This window comes from Grammomys surdaster, unplaced genomic scaffold, assembly GCF_004785775.1.
Source record: "Grammomys surdaster isolate TR1022 unplaced genomic scaffold, NIH_TR_1.0 164, whole genome shotgun sequence".
In the NCBI taxonomy this organism is placed as follows: domain Eukaryota; kingdom Metazoa; phylum Chordata; class Mammalia; order Rodentia; family Muridae; genus Grammomys; species Grammomys surdaster.
This window is the reverse complement of record NW_021604612.1, coordinates 5,070,042-5,091,950: the sequence shown is the minus strand read 5'-3', so window position 1 is coordinate 5,091,950 and position 21,909 is coordinate 5,070,042. Positions and strand designations below refer to the sequence as shown.

General features: G+C 48.0%; 1 protein-coding gene across 3 annotated transcripts in view; it reads right to left on the bottom strand.

The window, feature by feature from the left end:
• Positions 1 to 21,909, bottom strand: part of Taok3 (TAO kinase 3) — a 154,184-nt gene that overhangs the window by 127,627 nt on the left and 4,648 nt on the right. For 2 of the 3 annotated variants that reach the window (XM_028765383.1, XM_028765381.1), the window contains exon 1: positions 14,175 to 14,344. The gene's annotated coding sequence lies outside the window, so the exon portion shown is untranslated. Of the gene's footprint in view, positions 1 to 14,174; positions 14,345 to 21,909 lie in introns of those variants that run through there. The other variant, XM_028765382.1, reaches the window with a different exon arrangement.

Genomic DNA, 21,909 nt, shown 5'->3' with positions numbered 1-21,909 from the left:
GAGAGAGAGAGAGAGAGAGAGAGAGAGAGAGAGAGAGAAAGTAGGGATGTAGAGAGTGGTGGGAAGTTAGAAGGCAACACCCTTGACTGACGGCATGGTTTGGTTTATCTTCCTAAGTCTGAAATTACACAAACCTTGTGAAATGGGAGACATTGTTTCCTTGGAAAAGAACAAGATGGAGCTGCTGTGGTGGTGGGGTGCCACTTGGGCCTGAGAGTACAGTCACACAAGTCTAGCCCTCTCTTCATTGCGGTACAGGTGATGGTATCTTTACGGACTTAATTACAGACTGACAGGTAACCTGCGGCTCCCTTCCACGTCCTGTGGACTGAAGCCCGGTGAGTGGCTTCCCAGTGCAGCGCTAATGCAGAGAGCCAATGAACACGAGAGGTGGACGTATGCTCTGGCGGTAGGTAACGTGGGCTGAGCCCAGTGACGTCCAGCTTCCCACTTCCTAGAAAATGAGGATGCTATGAACGGATTTTAAGGTACTCTCTGAGCACCCCCACTTTTTGAGACAAGGTCTCACACTGTAACTCCAGCTGACCTCAAACTCAGAGATTCGTCTGCCTCTGCCTCCAGAATACTGAGGCTAAAGACATGAGCCACCACTCCCCGCTCAAGCCCTCACAGAGAAATGCTTTATAAACTGCCTTAAGATCTGAGGGGGCTCAGGTTCAGGGATGGAGCACTTGCTTAGTATGTATAAGATGATTGGTTTGATCTTTAGGATAAGAAAATAAAGCAAAATAAAACAAATCACTATAGAATATAACATATTATCGGTATGATTTGAACCTGTGAAGGAAAGTCTGGTTGCCATATTGAAAAATAGATGAACCTGTGTTTGTACTTATTTTTTTTAATTAAAAATTTCATTTTATGTGAATGGGATTTTTGCCTGCATGCCTGTGTGCACCATGTGTGTGCATGGCCGTGGGGGCCAGAAGAGGGCGCCAGATCCCCTGACTGGAGTCACACACCTTGTGAGCTGCCATGTGTGTGCTGGGAACTGCACCAGGGTCCTCTGCAAGAGCAGCCAGTGCTCTCAACTGCTGAGCTGTCTCTCCATCCCCTATGCTGACTGTTTACTCCTTTAGAGCCACAGTCTCACTTCACTTGTGCCTGCTGTCACTGACACCAAGACCAGCCTTCTTCCATCGTGTGGCTCTGTTTCCTCATTCCCGGCTCCATGAGCACCTCTGCTCACACACTTGTCCTGGAAGACTCTCTTTTTTTTTTTCCCACTTGAAAACCAGTCACTCTGTCGAAGCCCAGGTTACTACAGAAAGCAGCGTAGCGTGCCGCCATTGTGTCTTCCCCCCTCCCCCTTTTGGTACAGTGGCATGGCTAGAGCAGGTTAGATGACAGAGAGACAATTGTCTGGTGTGTTCCCTCCTCAGGATGCGGAGAGGAACTGCCTTGTGGTCTGTCATTGCTCAGCTAGCTATCTTTGGCTGCTGTATGATATAATATTCCCAAAACAGAGTCTTACACAACAGTGTGGACAGGTGGGAGGATCTGAGCACGAGTTTAAGGCAGTTCCTGTATTTACTTAACCATTTGAAACTGCTCAAAATTCTCATGTGAGCAAATCCATAACACACAACGGAAGACTTAAAAAGAAAATTCAAACCGCATGTGGGTTGCAGCATGTGTCTTTGCTTTCTGCAGGGGGGAGTGCAGGCAACTGGGTCTCTGTGAGTGTGATCCTGGTCCCAATAGCAAGCTCCAGACAAGGCAGAGCTGCACTGTGAGATCCCGTCGTAAACAAAAATTCTTTCACTCTGCCTTTGGAAAATGAAATGAACTGATATAACAGACTTCAGATTTTATCACCCAATGACTAATTCAACCAAAGGCCCACCGTTGTTTACACAGTGAAAGACCCTTGTGGGAGGGTACCTGTCCAGAAGGGCTTCCAGGAGACTGCTTCATCCTGGCCAGCCAGCTCCTGTTCAACTTGAACAGAACCTGTAATCCCAGCTATGTGAGACACCAAAGTAGAGGAATCTCAAGTGTGAGGCTGCCCTGAGTTGCTTACTGACACGGTCTCTAATTTATAAAAAGTCAAAAAGGACTCAAGGCAAAGCTCAGGGTTGGAGCCTTCCTCCCAGCACATGCAACTGCCTGCTGGCAGATTAAGAAAAGGCAAGGGGCTCAGAAGCTTGCAGTGGGCTGGCCTGATGCTACTTGTATTCTAATGCTAACACTGGGCCCCCAAGATTGGTTGCCCCAGAGCTGAGAGAGTCAGTGCATAGATGCTAAGTGACCCTGCCCCCAAGTTATTTCTGATTGGTAAATAAAGATGCCAACAGCCAATAGCTGGGCAGAAGACACAGGTGGCGTCTAGGTCTCCTGGGTTTGGGGTCGGAGGAGAACCACATGGACAAGAAGGTGCAGGAGGAGGAAGGAGCAGCCATGGGGTAGGTAAGTCATGAAAATGTGGCTCTGAGGGCTGGCCAATTGGGAGTTAAGAGCAGCTCAGATGAAACATAGTAAGTAATAAATCGGGGTTATCGATAGGAAAGTAGATTCTGACAGCATAGAGGGTAGATATCTGGCTAGCTCTTGTGCTGCTTAAGGCTTATTGTAAATATAATATGTGTGTCTATTGTCTGGGAACTAAATGGTCAAAGGTGGGGTAAAAATGCCAGGTTGAGATGAAATCATTTTTATGACAAAGCTCGCCATTTTCTGTGCTGTTTTTAAAAACAAAACCAAAAACTAAATCACACAGTTTAAATTTCCTTCCGCAGTTGTTTATGTTAAGAATGTTTCCTAGTTAGACATTCCTGGTGACTGAAACTCCACACGGCTGTGAAGTGACAGATCCGCCTCAGAACCTCCATGGGCGTCAGCACTGTTTACAGTAACCAGTGGACCCAAAAGGTGGCTCTGTGGGAAAAGGCACTTGCCACTGAATGTGACAACTTGAGTTTGATCCCTGGGACCCACATGATAAACAGAAGAGAAGTGACTCCCACAGGCTGTCCTCTGACACCCACATTTGCACCATGGGATACACTCAAGTGCACACACAAGAGACAGATGTGTTATTTTTTTTGTTCAAACAGGCCATGTAGCTTTCTAACCTGTATATCCAACCTCCCACTCAGAGGGAATTCTGCAGACAATTATCAGAGTACTCTCAGTGGCAGAAAGAGGCTGACTGGAGACCTCAAGGCCAGAGACATGGTGATGAGTGTGCTAGGATTCTGTGTCATGTCTGTGATATGCCAGTCTGGGGTGAGAATGACCCGCGTCCCTGAGCCACCAACAAGCAACAGAGAACAAAGCCTGCTCTCTGGGTCGATGGCAGGGGACCCATGTTCCCACGGAGAAGGTGGCAACAATGGAACCTGGGCCATCTGACCCACTCCTGCCCCACAGCAGGTGACAGCAGGTCTTTCCATCGACCCTTGGGATGCTGGATCACTAATGACTCCAATGCTTCAAACTAGTTGCAAAAATCCCACCTCACACAGGTGATCTCTGGCCATCTACTCAGCAAGACAGAGGCCAGACGTCTCCTAGAGGCTCTGAGGGCCGCTCTGTCCCTCCTGTAGCCAACCCGTGCTCACAGGAGAAGGTAGCCAGGCAGGTGCGTCCTGTTCTCAACAGCATTCTAAGAGGTGGAGCTCTTTGTGCTCAGAATCAGCATCTTCCATCCTCTGCCTGGTGATGTGGGATGCTGAGAGGACCAGAGGACCTCTGAGAGCCAGGTCGGATGGTTGAGAGGGTAAAGATGCTGCTGCCGAGCCAGAGGAGTGGAGTTAAGGCCCCGGAGCTGACAGGCGGAAGGTAAGAACTGACTCCCCAGAGCTGTCCTCTAACCTCATAACACATGTACCACTCCAGCACCCCATAAATAAATATTTAGATGTTAAAAAAGCATTACTATTACAATACTATTTGGTACACACATGAGTCCATGTGCAAGTGACAGACTGAGGTATGAGGGTGTCGCTTCATGAAACCACTGTGCATTAGTTTGGTTTGAAAATCAAAACAAACACATACCTTGGCCCCAGTTTATCTTTACTTTGCAGGGACCGCCCTAGTGTAGTGACATCCCTCTTCTTCTCCCAGCATCCCCTGCGCTCACTGCCCTGTGTCCCGGTGTCCCGTCCAAACTCTCCCCTTGACTTACTACAACCCGAAGCGCACGCTCTTGGTTGTTTGGCAGTGGCATGAAAGTGGGTGACTCAGCGGATCCCTGTGTAGCGATGATAGACCTGACTTGTCATATTCTTGTGGGAAAGCACAGAGGTGACCTGAGTACCACATTCTGACCTGCCCACCATCCTCACCTGCCACTTAGGGAACAGCGGCAGCATCCTCATATTTGACGGGATTGTCGGCACACTGTGCAAGAGATGGGCTGGAGCCCATCCTCCTCTGGCAGGAGCACTTTACCACACAGTTAAAAATGTGAAACATGAGGCAATGACAACTTGTTATTTTAGACATCACTCCATAGACCAGGCTGGCCTGGAACTCATGGAGACCTGCCTGCCTCTGTCTGTGAGTGTGGGACTAACGACGGGCACCAGCACGCCTGCCCGGCCATGTATTGTAACTAAGTACATGCTCTTCCTGCTCCTACTCATGGCAGACGGCAGTGGGAGGAGGCCCCTGTCACAGGCTGCCTTCGCTGCGACATCAGTCCTGAGCAATCAATCCCCGTGGATGCCGTGGACGCTGCAGGGAAGCTGCAGCCCTCACGCTCCCCACTCAGGGCTCTGCAGCTCTCTCCTACTCGTTCAAAGCTTGCCGTCTGTTCTATTATGTCACATGACAACATGTGACCTCGGTGTCACACAACAACGTGCATCCTCAGTGCCCCGTCCTCTCTTTAATGCCCACACACCCCTCACCCTGACCAGAGTAATCAGGCTGGTAATCTGATTTCTCAAGGTGTTAGCCAGTTTAGGATCAGCAGCAAGCTTCCGAGGCTGCGTCAGCCCCTGCACAGCCAGATCTACTACTCGGAAGTAGTTTCTACTAAATTTGTGAATGGAAACACTTACATTGCATGATCAGATCAGGATAAAAACTAGAAACTTAAAATCAGATAGGGCCAGTGAGACGGCTCAGCAGGTAGAGAGGCTTGAGGCCAACCCTGGCAACCTGAGTTCAAACTCCAGGACCTATATGGCAGAAGGAGAGAAACGATTCCTGTACGTTGTCCTCTGACCTCTACATGTGTGTTTGCCCACAACCAAATATTTGTAAGAGAAGAATAAATAAGGGGCTGGAGGGCAGTGGTTCTCAGCCTTCCTGACACTGTGGCCCTTTAGTACAGTTCCTCGTGCTGTGCTGACCCCAACCATAAGGTTATCCCACTGCTACTCTGTATCTGTACTTTTGCTACTGCTATGAACTGTGATGTAAGTATCCGGTATGATGGTGCACAGGGTGAGAGCCGCTGGGCTGGAGTGACAGCCCTGTGGTTGTGAGCACTGGCTGCTCTTTTAGAAGACCCAGGTTCAGGTCCCAGCGTCCACACAGGAGATCACAACCATCTGACACTCCGGTTCAAAGGGATCTGATACCCTTTCTGATCCCCTCTTGATACTAGGCACAGTGTGAGGGCACAGACACGTATGCGGGCAACACACATACACATAAACATATTTCATCATACATATATGTGTCTGTACAAATAATGTATATAATATGTATATTTAAATATATAAAAGTAAGTATCTGTAACTATGTGCATATATTATATGCATATGTATATATTATATAATATATATTTTAGATTTAAAAAAAAACCTGAAGTATAGCCATATAGGTAAAAGTAGTCACTAACTAGGACTTGGCTCCTTTGGACAGTACTCCTTTATTAGTCAACACATTAGAGAGGCCACAGCAAAAAGCCCTGAATGTCAAACTTGAGTAAAAATAGACCAGGCAGGGGTATGAGGAAGGAAGGGTGGTGATAGGGTTTGGGAAGAAATGTGGCAGGAGCTTGTCTGGGCCAGATGAAGGCAGAGAAAAAAACCCATGTGTCTAGGGAGATACGGCCAGACCCTTTCACATCCTAGAAGCTTAAAGGAGCCATCAGACCCTGGCTTACACTCCTGGTGGGTGGAGGACATGCAAGGGGGACCCTCAGCCAGGAAGTGAGCGAGTCCCTCTCAGGACCCAGTGTGATGCTGCTGCTTTCCCAGTCTGTCTTGAAGAAAAGACAAAGAACCCGTGTTTCTGGAAAGCAAGTTCTTGGGGGTTTATCTGCTGGGGAATCTTCCTGCACATAGAGTTAGTGGTGGTGGTGGTATATGTGTATGTATGTGGTATGTGTATGTCGGGTGCCTGTGGTGTGTGTGTGTGTGTGTGTGTGTGTGTGTGTGTGGTTTGTAGGTGAGGAAGGAAGAGAAAAGGAGAGAGAGGAAAGGGAGAGACAGAGACCCTAAAGAGCTCTTTTCAACCTTTGTAACAATAAAGACTTAAAAAAACTAATTTGCTTATCTGCACAATAGTGCAGGCTTGGGAATGAGATGGAAGACATATGTTTTATGACAAAAAGAGGAGCTGATATACACTAAGGTAAAAAAAAACCTATATGCCATCAGCCACCCTAGTTATTACTTTAAAAACTATAAAGGAATCTGGAGTGTTATATTACGCAAACTACATCTGGGATAGGATGTAATTTGTATCTTGTAATTACTTACAAATATACCCCATTGATCAAGGCAAGAAGAATGCATTGCTTATAAGACCTGGCCACCAGCAGTCCAGGGGGAGGCAGAGACAGATGGATTTCTGAGTTCAAGAGCAGCCTGGTCTACAATACCAGTTTTGGGCTAGCCAGGACTATACAGTGAAACCTTGTCTTTAAAAAACAGTGTATGAGAACTATCTTGGGTCAGAGACTGCCACCGTTTTGCTGAAAAGAGGAAAGGGAGGTTCATGCTCCATGCCTGCCTTCTTTTTGGGCCCCCTGATACAAGGCTGACACGGCACTGACTTTATAACATGTAAACACAGACTTGACAGTTCCAAGTGAACTATTACTCTGAGGCAGATTCCAGTGTTAGCACTGTCGAGTCCCAGTCCCCAAAATAAAAGTCATTGTGTTGATGCCTGCTGTACTCTATGCAGAGCCTGCATGGTGCCAGTCACCTGGACTGTTCATTCAGAATTAAAGACACCTGTCTTTAATTCCACTCACACGACCTATAGCCGCTCATTCTAACTACTCCTAATGCAGTCCGCACCCCTGGGGACCACAGGCCATGGGCTTCCTCAGCTCCCGAGTTGTCCCCCACGCCCCCATCCCTCTTTCCTCACCTCTCAGCCAAGGCCACAGATGGCCTCTGAATCCCTTCCCCTGTGACCTGCTCAACATTGGTCCACCCCTCCCACTGCCTTCCACCACTGTCTACCCACCCTTCTTGGCTCGGCCTACCTCAGGCTAAGGCGTCATGCAGAGGGAGGGCCTTCCCTGACAGGAACTGAGCTCCAACCTGCTTGTTGCCCCCCCCCCCCCCCGTCTAGGAGGATCCTCCTCAGGTCTCATCTTCTGGAACCCTCTAGGCAGGCCCTTCTCTCAGGCTCTGGTTGCTTCCTCCCTGGGGCCCCCCTGTTGTCTGTGAGGGGCTGCCCGCCTCATTCTTCCACACAGGAGTGTGAGCTGAGTAACTTCCCTTCTCTCTGGACTCCCCATTCTCACTCTCTCCTAGGCTGCTTTTCTTCTTTTCCAGTGAGGCTGTCCTCACTCCAGAACCCAAGTCCAAATTCTCATTCCCAATCTTTGCTTCCTTGAAGTCACTCCACAAGCCAGCTGGGGAGTGTGCCTTCAAAGGCTCTGCTGGCATCGGTCTCTTCTCTTCAAACAGCTTAAACGCCTCCCCACGATCTCTGGTTCAAAGTTCAAATTTCTTGCTATGTGATTCAAAAGGCCTTTGATTCCCCACTGTCCCTAAGTCCCCAGCTTTGTTCACACCCTCTGAACTTAGCTGAGCATGCATTGATCATGTCCCGGCACACCTGACAGAGAGCTGGTCAGCCTTTGGGACTTTGTTCAGATTCCATCCCATGTGAAGGTGCTCTCCCTTGTGTAAGGAAGCACCCTGACAACTTCCTGATGGCATCTACCCTTTAAATGACGTGGCTGCTCCTCAACGTCATTAACTGTGACTAGCAATACAATGCTTAGGCGTGCCCTCGCCACAGTGTCCTCATGGTGGCAGGCAGCTGGGACCACTCATTCAGAATTAAAGACCATCTGTCTAGGACTCAAGTTGAAGTTTTGTGTCTGTCTTGTGTCTGATGAAACGGTCCAGGAGACCAACTAACTAAATAAACCATGTTTTCTGTATGTGTGTGGAATAATGAAGACAGATGACTTTTAAAGAATTTTCATCTATTACTTTACAAAAAAATGATTATGAGCAACCTCACTCCTACATACATACCCCAAAGAATTGAAAACATATGCTCATATGAAAATGTATACATGGGGGCCAGAGAGACAGCTTTAGCCATAAAGAGTGCGTCATGCTCTCCTGAATTCCAGTGCTTACAATTGTCTGTAACTCTAATGCCAGGGAATCCCATGCCTTCATTCTGCCTCTCTGTGCACAGACTCCCGTGCATACACACACACACACACACACACACACACATACACACACATTCATACATACACATTCACACAAACATACACATATATACACACACATTCATACACACATATAAACACACAAACACATACACATACGACATGTACACATATTTACACACACACACACACAGACTCCAATGCATATGTGGGTGCTCACATCAACGTTACAATCACTAATGGAAACATCTCAAATGCCCATCAACTGATGAATACACAGAAGACGATGTCACCAGCATACTAGGACACTGCTGGTCTTAAAAAGGAATGAAGTATTGACCCAGGTGACACATGTTACAACATGGATGCGTCTAGAAAACATGCAAAGCGGAGGGCTCTCACATGCACACACAGCCACATGTGGTCCAATGCCACACATAATGAAATGTCCAGAATCAGACAGAAAGCTAACGATCGTCCTGTGCTGGCAGCTATGAGAGGGAGTAACTTGGGCACACACTGTTTTCTTCTTTGGTCTGTTAAATTAAAATCCACCTGGAAGCCAAGCCTGGCTTTAATCTCCCAGCACTCAGGAGGCAGAGGCAGGCAGCTCTCTGGGGGTTCCAGGCCAGCCTGGCCTATGTACTGAGAGCTTGCAGGAATCCTAGTGCGTAGGAGGCAGAGGCAGAAGACTTAGGAGTTCAAGGCCAGCTCTGATGACACAGAGAGCCATCAGGTTGAGCTAAATGAAATCCTGGCTCAGCAAAAACACAGCAGAAATAGGCAGGGGAAAAGTCAAACAGGAAGTGAGCCTGACGCTGGGTCTTGAAGAAAAGGTAAAGTCTGAGGGCTACAGACACTTTTTGGTGAAGTAACAAGCACTAGCATACCGGTGGCGAGCCTGGAACATCTGACTTGACTGCAAGGGAGCTGAAGGGGCCTCCCGCCCGCCTGGCCTGCCCGAGAACAGAGGAAGTGGGGCTGGATAAACACTCTGGGGACAGATTAGAAAGGGCGTGGAGAACCTCGGAGTGGAAAGTGGGAACCTCAGAGGCTCAGCATGCAGAGCTCAGTGCTGGAAGCTGCATCTGAAGAAGGCTGTGCTGTGCACCAGGGCGTGGCAGTGGACGCCTCCAACCGGAGCGCTAGAGAGACCAAGGCAGCAAAATGGAGTGTTCGAGGCCAGCCTGGCCTACACACAGGGAAACCCTGCCTCCAATAACAACAAAAAGCAAAAGAGCAAAAGGGTGTCGGGTATGAGCTGGGGAGGGTGGTTGGGTGAGAGACCAGAATGAAGAGAGACAGCTGGGGTGACCCAGGAACGAGGCCACGGTGGTGGTGGTGGGGGGGGGGACAGAGGAATCCAGAAGCAGGAGACAAGAGGGTCGAGCTACAGACGGAGCTGTAGACTTTCAAGTGTCCACAGAGGCTTAACAAGGCTGTCTGTCTATAGTTTCTTGGTTTAGTCAGTCTATTCTCAGTGTGTGCTTAGCTACCGTCCCAGGAAAATCCGATCATCCTGTCTTCGACTCCTCTAAGTTCACTGACTCCTTAGAGGACAGCAGTCCCCAGAGATAGACAGGAAGACACCAAAACCAAAAATACCTTCTTTGTCTTCTGGGTCTGCTAAAGAAAAACCCAAGATTTTTTTTTTTCCCTGCTGACCTAAAGTGCTGAAATATAGTCTCAACCTGATGTGGCACGCAGGAGGAAGACACCAGCACACACACTGTATAGAGAAAATATGTTCAAAACAAAACAAAAAGAAATCAAAGGACCCTCTGGGCTAGAGAGCTAGCTCGGCATGTGGACTAGGGATTCCCTAATACCCATGTGAAAGCTGGGTGCAGCCATGTGTCCGAAACCCCCTACTGGGTGTCCTTCCTACTGATAGAGGAAGGATACTTTCCCTTAACCTCTGGCCCCAACAGATGAGACCATCATACGCATGTGCACACACGCACACACACACACACGAACACATAAATAATTTGAAAGTAAACCCATACTTTGTTTGTGACTCTCCTGAGGTTTTCCGAGTTCTACCAAATGGAAAGGAGATTTTCAGTGTGTGGGGGGGGTATAAATGGGGCTAACACTGAGTTTGTTGGACTGAATAGCCATCTGACTAATAATTACTAAATCTATAGCCAACTCTGCAGCCTCCCAGCTGCCTCCCACCCACTAGGCCAGGGGAGCTCGTAGCTCGTGAAAGCATGGATAAGAACAGGAGGCTCGTCCACGTCCACATCCCTTTCCAGTCTGAGACGCCGAGGCTTGAGGGGAGGGGCTAGCAGATGTTCGAGGTGACAGTGTGAGAGATGGCAGACACATTCCGGTGCCAAGCCCAAGATATATATATATATATATATATATATATATATATATATATGCTGGGCAGTGGTGGCGCACGCCTTTAATCCCAGCCCTTGGGAGGCAGAGGCAGGCAGATTTCTGAGTTCAAGGCCAGCCTGGTCTGTAGAGTGAGTTCCAGGACAGCCAGGACTACACAGAGAAACCCTGTCTCGAAAAAACCAAAAAAAAAAAAAAATACACACACACACACTATTTTATACATACACACACTCCTTTTCTGGTAAAGCTATAAATGACACCTGTGTTACCTCAAAGCAGCAAGAATGAACATGGCTGCCAGATATCAGTCACAGGCTCTTCCCTTGATATATGATCAACTTTGGGCTGTGCAGACATTATCTCATTTAATCTCCTCATGGATCTTGGATCCAGTTTGAGACACGTGCTTCTGGTGGTTAGCGGGTGTGTGTGTGTGTGTGTGTGTATACATATGCACGTGTATATGTATTATAGTGTATGTGCATGAAGTATATATACTCATATGCTCATTATGCGTGTATAGATGTGTGTACATAAACACACAGACATGCATTCTGAGGACACCTCCTGGACCCAGATGTCAGCCTCCTCTGCAGAGCTTCCCTTCCGTGTCGTCACCAGGGCTGAAGCAGAACAACCTCCGACTTCAGGCCCCTGCACAGGACTTAACGTTTCCTGTGATGGTCCCCACAGGGATGTTCTGGAAAACCAACTCTGTCATCATTTAACCCAGGAAACATAGCATCTCACTGTGAAGCTGCCCCTCCCCCCTCTGCCAGCATGGGGCCTTGCACACAAGGGGTCCGTGTGATCTTTGCAGGCCAGAGATAAGGACTGTGACCCTGGGGAAACCAGAGAGAAGGATCAGCACGTGCCGTGTCAGCTTACTCGGGAGGGTGAGCCTTGTCATCTGGACGGGACCCACGAACTGCCACCGCTGGCTACATCAACGGGCACAGACGGATGGAATGGGCAGTGACTTCCACCTTCCCTGACTCAATTAAGATCTGCAGTAATCTGTCTGTCGGGTAAGGCCCCACCCACTTCCTCCCCCACTCCCAGCTCAGACAAGGACACTTCTGGACTGAAATCTCTATTCAGCCCATTCTGGAGGCTCTCTGAGAGGTTGCGATTCGTAGTGTCTGTCTGTCTGTTCCTCCCTGGCCCCCCATCCCTCCCTCCCTCACACACATACACTTTGGCATCATCTTTCAAAGGCTATCTGAACATTTTAATTTCCTCTTTTCTTTAGATAGACCGCTCCCCCTGCCCTGAGCGGTATCCACCACACACATCTTGAAAGATCGATGCCTCCTACACAGCATGACAACAACGGATTTACACAGCAGACATGGAAGGTGCTTGAGGTTGTCCGGGGATGCGTGTCAGCCCACACGGTCCCCTCACACCTTGTTCCTATCGCCTAATGGACTTGCTAGAAGGAGCTGGGGAATCACAAAGGCAGCTTTCCCTGGGAGAATTACTAGACTAACTTTACCATACAAAGTACTGGGCTGTCAATCAAAGGTCACCTCCTCCCCCCAACTCTTGGGGCTCTCAGAGACTGAACCATCAACCAAAATGCATACATGGGCTGGACCTAGCCACCCCCGCCCCACCACACATGTAGCAGATGTGCAACCTGGTCTTCATGTGGGTCTCGAACAACTGGGGTTGGGGGGAGGGCTATGCCAAAAGCTGTTGCCTGCCCCTGGGTTATATTCTTCTAGCTGGGCTGCCTTGTCTGTCTTCAGTGGGAGAGGATGTACCCAGCCTCACAGAGAGTTGATGATGAGGGAGGGGATACACAGGGGGGCCTTCACCCTCTCAGAGGAGAAGGGGAGGGGGGAAGGATGGGGAGTGACCGGGAGGAGGGGCAGTGAGTGGGTTGTAAAGTAAATAAAACCAGTTCCCTCCTTGCTTGAGTCATCTGACTTTATTTTATGGACTGGAGTTGTCCTGGAAATTAGTGACCTCATGGCTAAGGTATTTCTTCTTCTCCTTTAGTAAGTAACTAATCCTAGTCACTAAAATGATTTCAAAAAATGGGAAAACAAAGTAAACGTGTGTCAGACCCTTTGATCCTGTGTCTCTAAGACTGGACGTACGTGTGAGGAGCTGCTTCTCTTGGATCCTGCTTTCCCATTCTTTGAAATAAGGAATCTAGGAAGTGATGTTGTTACGGTCCGGGAAGGACGCTGGGCCATTTCGTAGAGTTTAGCCTTGACTTGTTACGCTACTGTTGGGGCCTGCCTTTAGGAGGGCTGCATCCACCTTTAAGAAGGGGACGGTTACCGAATTTGCAATGTTTTCTTCAAGGGCTCTTCTGCCAAGATTAGGACACTCAGTTGACAGCCTGGCCTTGGCCTTCCTCATCCAAAAGGAGAGGGAAAATGAAAAATTCTAAGTTTCCAAAAACTGACCCAGAAATTCAACTACATCAAACCACTAATTAAACATGGCGTGTGGGTCCAACACCTCTCAGCTTCATGCCTCTTAGCTGGACACTGAGTGAGGGCCCTGAGTGCTCACGTGAAATTCAGGAAGTTTTAATGGCTCCGTGTGTGAAGGGTGTGTCAGCATGAGTTGCTTTATAAGGAGACACTCAATGTAAAATTTAAAAGCCATACACGCTTACGCACAGTGGACCTTCTGAACGCAGGCCCTTCAGTGTCCAAGCCGACACGCAAGAGACTTTAAATGTCATCTCGCCCCAGTAGCCAATAAGCCTGAGAGGAGAGGTTCTTTGACAGACTGCCTCTGGCTCACGGGGAAGATAAAGCTGAGATCGGCTTCAGCGACAAGGAGACCACTAGGCTGTTAGGCGCCTTCATCCTGAGAAAGGAAGTTCTTAACAGAGACTCAAGTGAGACTTGAGCAGCACTTCCTGGTCAGATCGGGAGCCTCAAGAGCACTTTACAGGGCTTTGCATTTTGACATTCAGGGAAGGAATGCTCTAAAACAAGTTTCCAGTACCCCCAGTATGCCCCGAACCCCTCCACTCTCAGTTCCTACCAAAGAGAACAAACAGGAGCTAGCTAAACAAATACCATGTTACAAAAAAATCTATGACATTCTTTGGTCAATGTCTGCTGCTTCAGTAAACACCAGGCTGGGCCGGGCCTGCCAGGTCCGGCTACTGGCCTCCATAAAGACAGCAGCTATGTGAACGCACCCCTCACCTCTCTGCCCATGAGCTCTGAGAGCTTTTGAGGGACACACCCTGTCAGGAGGCACTCACCCGGTTCCTTGAGAATGAAGAGCAGTCAGGTTGTCTTCACATTTTAGTTTTCAAATCTACAGCGCCTTCTGTTCGAAGCTCACGTATGGAAAGTCTGCAAGACACCCCATGAAATCCTTATGAGGAACTACAGCTGAAGAAGCATGGGGAGCGTGCCCCACAGTGCTATCAGGCCCAGCAGCCTGCGTGCGCTATTTCCTGTTCTGACGCCCATTGGCCCTTGCAGGTGCATGTGCCTCTGGGTGGTGCCAATCTTCTCTCTCTCTCTCTCTCTCTCTCTCTCTCTCTCTCCTAGTGATCCACTGAAGGAGATTTAAGACTGGTGCTACCAACACCAGGAACATCTAGGATCTAGGACACTACCACCCTGGGCTCAGACTGAGAGCCATCCAGAAAGGTTCATTAGGCACCAGTGACTGCCCAATTCAGAGACGGTTTGTATCAACAGGGTTTTATGCTTCCTCTAAAACTTACCGCTACTGAACCTGTCCTAGTGGGTAAGCGGGGAGGGGAAGAACAAAACAGGATGATTCCAAGTTCAAGTCTTGCTTAGGCTAGTAGGGAGTTCAAAGCCTGTCTGGGCTTCAGAGTGAGTTCAAGGACACCCTGGGCAACAAAGTGAGAGGCTGTCTAAAAGATGAGCTGTGTTGCCGGGATGTGGTGGCGCACAGCTTTAATCCCAGCACTTGGGAGGCAGAGGCAGGCGGATTTCTGAGTTCAAGGCCAGCCTGGTCTACAGAGTGAGTTCCAGAACAGCCAGGGCTACACAGAGAAACCCTGTCTCGGAAAAACCAAAAAAAAAAAAAAAAATTAGCTGTGGAGGGAGAGACTGAGGAGAAGGCTCCACGGTTAAGAGGGCTTGCAGCTCGGCCTGAGTCTGGGGTTTGGATCCCAGCACCCACATGGAGCGGTTCACAGATGCCTGCAACTCTAGTTCCAAGGGATTCAAAGCTCACTTCTGGCTTCCCTGGGCACACGCCTATCCATGCACTGACACACACATAAATTAAAAAGCCCACATCCTCCACTCCGAGTCGCCTGCTCTATTTTAGTGGTTCTCAACCTGTGGCTAGTGACCCTTTGAGGGGGGTCACGTATCAGAAGTCAAGCATATCCACATTAACGTTATTAAAATGAATATAACATTGTTAATTTATATTAATAATAAATATAGAATTAATATTAACATTATGCGAAATTACAGTTCTGAAGTAGCAATTTTATGGTTGGGGGTCACCACAACACGAGGAACTGTGTTAAAGGGTGTAGCATTAGGAAGGTTGAGAACCACTCCTTCATTCAAAACATGGTTCTGGGCACTAGACTATTGTGATGAACAGTCGGGAGTCTGGGATTTGAGGAGGTGGGGTTCTCTATAAACGGGAATGAGAAGTCCCTCAAGGCAGAGACGGAAGGCTCTACGATGGCGACCGGGCCAGCTGACAGCAGCTGGTGCTCACTACAAGCAGCACTATGGTCTGGCTGCCACTGACGTCTCCGAAGACGTCTTGGGCTTGGCGCCTCTTGCCAGTAAGCCCTGTACTGGGGAGGCTTCGTTGGGAGGATGGCAAGTTCAAGGCCAGCCTGCCTTACATGGGGAGACAGTGGAAAACGAGACAGAGACCTTTTGAGAACCTGGTATGTGGAAGTGAGGGCTTGCCTGTCCTTGGTATTTCAAACGCACACTGGAGGTGGGCGCGGGTGCCAGCAGGCGAAAAGATCTAGACAGTGATCAGTTATTTTAAATCAGGTTTAAAACGGCTTCAAAGGCAACGACTCAGACATGCAGAGAGCTGATAGCATCCCCCAAATAACGTGAGGAGTTTGATTTGACTGGTTTGCAGCATCAATACCATAACCAATGGAGACCTAGTGAAAAGTCCCCGAGGGGCTAATGCTATAGAGCTGGGGTTCTTGATTACTGTGACTTTAAATCACCTAAGGAGGCAACACAGGCATCAGAGAAGTACCTCACAACGATTGGTTTTCAAATGTTTTTCTCCTGCCTAAGATGCGTTCTTCTTGGCTTCTTTGGTCAAAAGAGAGAAACACAAGTCTAACCCAAAAGACAAACCTAAAATCCAGAGAGTAAAACGGACACGACTATGCTTCCAAACTATATTTTCCTTCCTCTGGGTTTTTACTTCCTTATGCTCAAAATAACGGAACTCTTATAACCAACCAATTGGAGAACTTGCTCGAGCCAGATTTCTATTAGTCATTCAACAAATATTCACTAAACCACTAGCTGGGTGATGCCACTGAGTCAAACAACAATCTCTCTGTGGGCCCTGAGTGCTGGTGGAGGGATTTAAGGTGAACAGAACAAAAAGAATGGTTTGTTTCTCTGGCAGAAGTTAGCAAGTGCTGGGGAGAAGAATTCAGTGGGTAAGGTGGGGCTGCCCCCAAGTTTATTTGTGCTCAGCTAGCAAGTGTTCATTCATAAAAGGAAGGCCTTTGTTTTGGAAGATCGGGGTGTGAAGCTTTCCTGACTGACTCCACGACTATCTTCTGTTGCATGTAACAGAGACGTGCACATGTGCGTGCGTGCGTATTCGTGTGAGTGTGCAATGTGTTCGTGTGTGTGTGCGCGTGCGTGTGCACGGATGCATCTGTGTGTGTGTGCCTCTGTGTGCATGTATGTGTGCATGCATGCATCTGTGTGTGTGTGTGCTTGTGTATGTACCTGTGTGTGCGTGTATGTACACGTGTGCATGTGTGTGCCCATGTGCACAAGCATTTCTGGGTAAGCCTGTATGTGCCTGCAGGTAGACGACAGAGTTCCGCTGATGTCAGTATCTTTCTCACCCACTCTCCACCTTACTGTTTGGAGACAGGTGTCTCTCACTGCACCTGTTGCTCCTCGATGCCACTATATAGTCCAGGAAACCCCAATCTACCTGCTTCCACCTCCACAGTACCAGGACTACAGATGTGCCCTACCACATCTGGTCTTTAAAAAACTTTTTTTTTTTTTGGTAGGATGCTAGAGAGATGGTTCAGAGTACTTGCTGCTATTGCAGAGGGCCAGGATATGGTTCCCGGCATCTGTATGACAGCTGACAATTGTCTATAACGCCAGTTCCAGAGTATCTGACGCCCTCTTCTGGCTCCCTCTGTCACTGCATTCATATGGTGCACAGACGGACACGCAAGCAAAACATTCATGTTCATACATTTTTTAAAATTAAAATTAAAACAAGGATTTTAAAATTATATTTTTACTTACTTTGAATATATGCTGCTGGAAATGTGTGTGTGTCTATGAGCATACACGTCAAACCATGAGTCTGAGGACAGATTACGAGCATCAACTCTCGCCTGCCACCACGGGCATCCCAGGACTTGGTGGCAGGGTTCTTTCCCTGCCAAGCTGCCTCAGCAGCTCCCACCTACTTTCATTGGGTGCTAAGGATCCAGACTCAGGTTCTCATGAACACTTTACAGACTGAACCTTCTCTCCAGCCTAAGAATCTTACTTTATTTGTTGATAAGACCCAGATAAAGCAGAATCAAACTCCAAAGGACCCAGATAACGAAAACACTGTCCAAGGAAACAAAATAACAGACCTCCAGCTTTAACAGTCAAAGTGAACATGGGAGGCAGAGGCAGGCAGATCTCTGAGTTCAAGGCCAGCCTGGTCTACAGAGTGAGTTCCAGGTCAGCCAGGGCTACACAGAGAAACCCTGTCTCGAAAAAACCAAGAGAAAAAAAAAAAGAAAAAAAAAAGAAAAAACCAAGAGAGTCAAAGTAAATGTTGAAAATGACCATGGAGGTGTCCAAGTCCTGGGTACCTGATGTCAGACTTTGTAAATGTCATGGTCAGAGGTGGAGTCTTCCCTTGGGAACTTCACCTGCACTGACAATTGCATTCTGCAACTCTCTGCATAACTATACTTAAATACTAATTTGAATCTAAAGTATTACAATTTAATACAACTCAGTAACTAAGGTATCTGCTGCAAGGTTAGAAATATAAAAGCTTGTCCTTCTACAATCAGGAAGATGGGCAGACATCTACGAAGAAGGGAAGTATAAACATTAGAATGGACTATCAAAATCGCCTAGAACAAGGGAAGAATACACGAGGGCAGTCAGAGGTCTCACCAGTGACGGCAGCTCCGTGCAGTGGTAGAGCACTTGTCCGGCTTGTGCATGGCCCCCGGCCCAGCCCCATCACAACACAAAAACAAAACAGAAGAATCTAGAAGGTGAGGGGCAGAGGCACTGGAAGAGCAGGGGCAAAGATGGACCCGCAGCACGGCAGGAAGTGTGTGGCCACCAGGTAGGTGAGCAGGCTCAGGGGAGAGTTAAAAACTGACTCCCCTCATCGTCCTCTGACCTCCACAGCCATGCCCTGCCCCCTCCCCAATACACACGAAATAAATGTGTGAAAAAAAAAAAAAAACGAGGTAGCCAAACCCAAGAACATGTTGCTAAATCTGCCAGGAGACTGATCAACAGCTCTGAGAAGACAGGGAAGAACAGAGTCCTACTCTGAGGAAGTCAGAGAGCATCTGTGTATATCCAATGGAAGGAAAGTTGAGACTGGGGACTGGAGAGATGGCTCAGTGCAAAGAGACCTACTTGCATACAATCGGACAGAAGCATGGAGGGGGAGCATGGAGAGCGAGCATGGGCGGCAAGCATGGAGGGCTTCTGCATGAAAAGCCAGCTCAGTGGTAGAGCTCCTGCCTTGGTCTCTAGCACAGAAAAACAAAGAAACAGATCTAGTCTATCTGGATCAAGCTTGCTATTGTCTGCGTGATCTTGGGAAGTCACTGACTTTCTTTGAGCCTCCGTTTCCCTACATGCAAACCCACTCCTTGTTGTTTCTGGAGTTGGCTGTCACACAATTGAGCAAATGATCTGTGAGAGTCCAGCAAAGCTGGCTACAGAAATTGGGCCTCAAGGGGTTTTAAAAGCAAGCGACCAGTGCTGCTGACTGAGCAGTGTGTTTCTGACCATGCTTGGCAGTTAATGGGGGTTCTTCATTCATTCATTCCAAGAGTCTGGAGAACTATATATTCCTATTGATGAAAAAAAAGTGACACTTTCAATGTCACCAACTTACTTAGGGCCAGACAGGTGGCACAGTGATGAAGCCAAAGAAGGTGCTTGGGTCTTTCTGAATCTAAGACTCTCTTTCCTCCACAATGTCAAACAACGAAATGTTGACATTCGCTCTGTTGTCCAAAGGGAATCCCATCTCTCTCCACAGCCTTTATTATATAAAGTATTTATTTTGACTAGAACACGTTTTTAAAAACATATTATTTTTAAGTGTGTGTGTGTGTGTGTGATTGCAGATACCCAAGAAGAACAGAGTTACTGGATGCTAGAGATACAGGATGTTGTGAACCATCTGATGTGGGTACTAGGAATTGAATCTGCGTCTTCTTCAAGAACAGGGCATACTCTTAACTGCTGAGCCATCTCTCCAGCCCACAGAATAGCCTTAATTTGCTCTCTGACAGTTTCCTACATGGAAACAATGTATCTTGTCATATCTACTCCCAGCTCTGCCCTAATTTCATTTCTCATTCTGTGCGTGTATGTGCGTGTATGTGCGTGCCTATGGGTGTGAGCACAGAGGACAGTTTTGTAGTCATTTCTCTCTTCCCATCGGTACCTGAGGTGGAAGGATTGATCTCTAGTCATCAGGGTTAGAGGCAAGTGCTTCAACAGACTGAGACATCTTGACAGCCCCTGCCCCCTTCACATCCTTCTGATGAACTTTAGCCCTCGAGAACCAGAAAGGAGATATAAATATGACCGATTCATCTGAGGATCATCAGTTCACTTCCTCGTTCTTATGGGTAGTGAGCACACTTCCTATCTCATGCTTCACACTTGCCCTGGGGTGTGCAAAGAAGAGTGACACCGGTCTTGTCCAGGTTGTGCAAAGATGTGCTGCCTATCTGTTTCCTTAGCTCACAGGCCAGGCAGTGAGAAACATGGAAACAGGGGCCTTGCATACAAAGTCTGGATGAATTTTGCAAGCCAGGCACAGTGGCTCACGCCTGTAATCCCAGAACTTGGGGAGCTGAAAGGAGAGACTGTTGAGAGTTCAAGGTCAGCCTGGGCTTATAGAATAAGACCCTGTCACAAAACCAAACCAAGCCAAAACCAGAAAAATAATTTTTTCAGAGACAATAAAACTATAAAGTTTCAGTAGGGCAGTGGTGGTGCACGCCTTTAATCCCAGCACTTGGGAGGCAGAGGCAGGCGGATTTCTGAGTTCAAGGCCAGCCTGGTCTACAGAGTGAGTTCCAGGACAGCCAGGGCTACACAGAGAAACCCTGTCTCGAAAAACAAAATAAATAAATAAATAAATAAACAAAGTTTCACAAACCGCCTTTTAACTATCTCTATTATTAAATCTCCACCCAGATCACTTAAAAGCTATGTCAATATAGTATTTGAAAATATCTGTGGAGGGGCTGTAGCTCCCTGACAGGCCACTCGCCTGGTATATTTGAGGTCCTGAGTTGGCACCCCATCATCTAGATCAATACAATAATAAAATATGTGTACTTACACATTCAAAAAACAAACTCTCGTGTTTATCCCCATGATTAGTGCCTCTCCCGGAAGTGGGTGGCAGTGAATGAGCAGACTCATAACCCGACACAGTCCTGACACTAAGTGACAGGTGGGTGACCCGCCCTAAGACAGACATGGGCATCACAGGTGCCTCCCAGGCCTCTGAGGCTCCAGGAGCACTGACGGAAAAAGGAGCGGAAACCACGTGAGTGCTAGAGGAAGAGGAGGGGCTGTGAGGAGGAAGGGGTGGGGCTGTGAGGTGAACGGGGCGGGGCTGTGGTGATGGGGCAGGACTGTGAAGATGAGGCGGGGCTGTGAGAAGGTTATGGGGAATGGGCGTGGCTATGGGAAAAGGGCAGGGCTGTGAAGTGGAAGGGGCGGGAATGTGAGCTGGACATTCACAGGCTTGACAGGGCCGTTGTACTCTGAACTCCCCGCTGCCATGGCTACCTACACACTCAGTGGATCACCTACGCACGCATGCATGAGCGTGGAAGAGGGGGAGGGTGGGTAGTGGAGGGGTACACGGACATGAAGGTGGGAGGCAGACATGTTGGAGGGTGTCTGGAGGGTGTATGGGGTTGGATATGATCGTGCTGTATTGTATACTCTTACGGAGTGGTCAAAGGATAAATAAAAGATACTCGTTAAAAATTGAATTAAAAAACGTTAAAACGCTGGGCAGTGGTGGCGCACGCCTTTGATCCCAGCACTTGGGAGGCAGAGGCTGGTGGATTTCTGAGTTCGAGGCCAGCCTGGTCTACAGAGTGAGTTCCAGGACACCCAGGGCTATACAGAGAAACCCTGTCTCGAAAAAACAAAACAAAACAAAAAAAAGTTTCTAAAGTGAATGAAACAGCAACAGCACAGACATACACATTCAGGAAAGAACACGCATACATATAGAATAAAATAAATAAAAAAGTCCTTGCTTATAAAAGAAATAACTAAGCATAGGACTGGTGGGATTGTTCAGTAGTTAAAGGCGCTTGCCACCAAGCCTGATGTCATGAATTTGATCTCCGGGACCCACGTGATGGAAGAAGAGATCCAACTTCTGCAAGTTGACCTCTGACCTCCGCACAAACATGAGCCTATACATACACACAGTAGATAAACGAATATAAGAAAAAAATTTTAAAAAATGAGTATATACTATAGAGTCTCAGTTTAATCCAGGAATAAAAG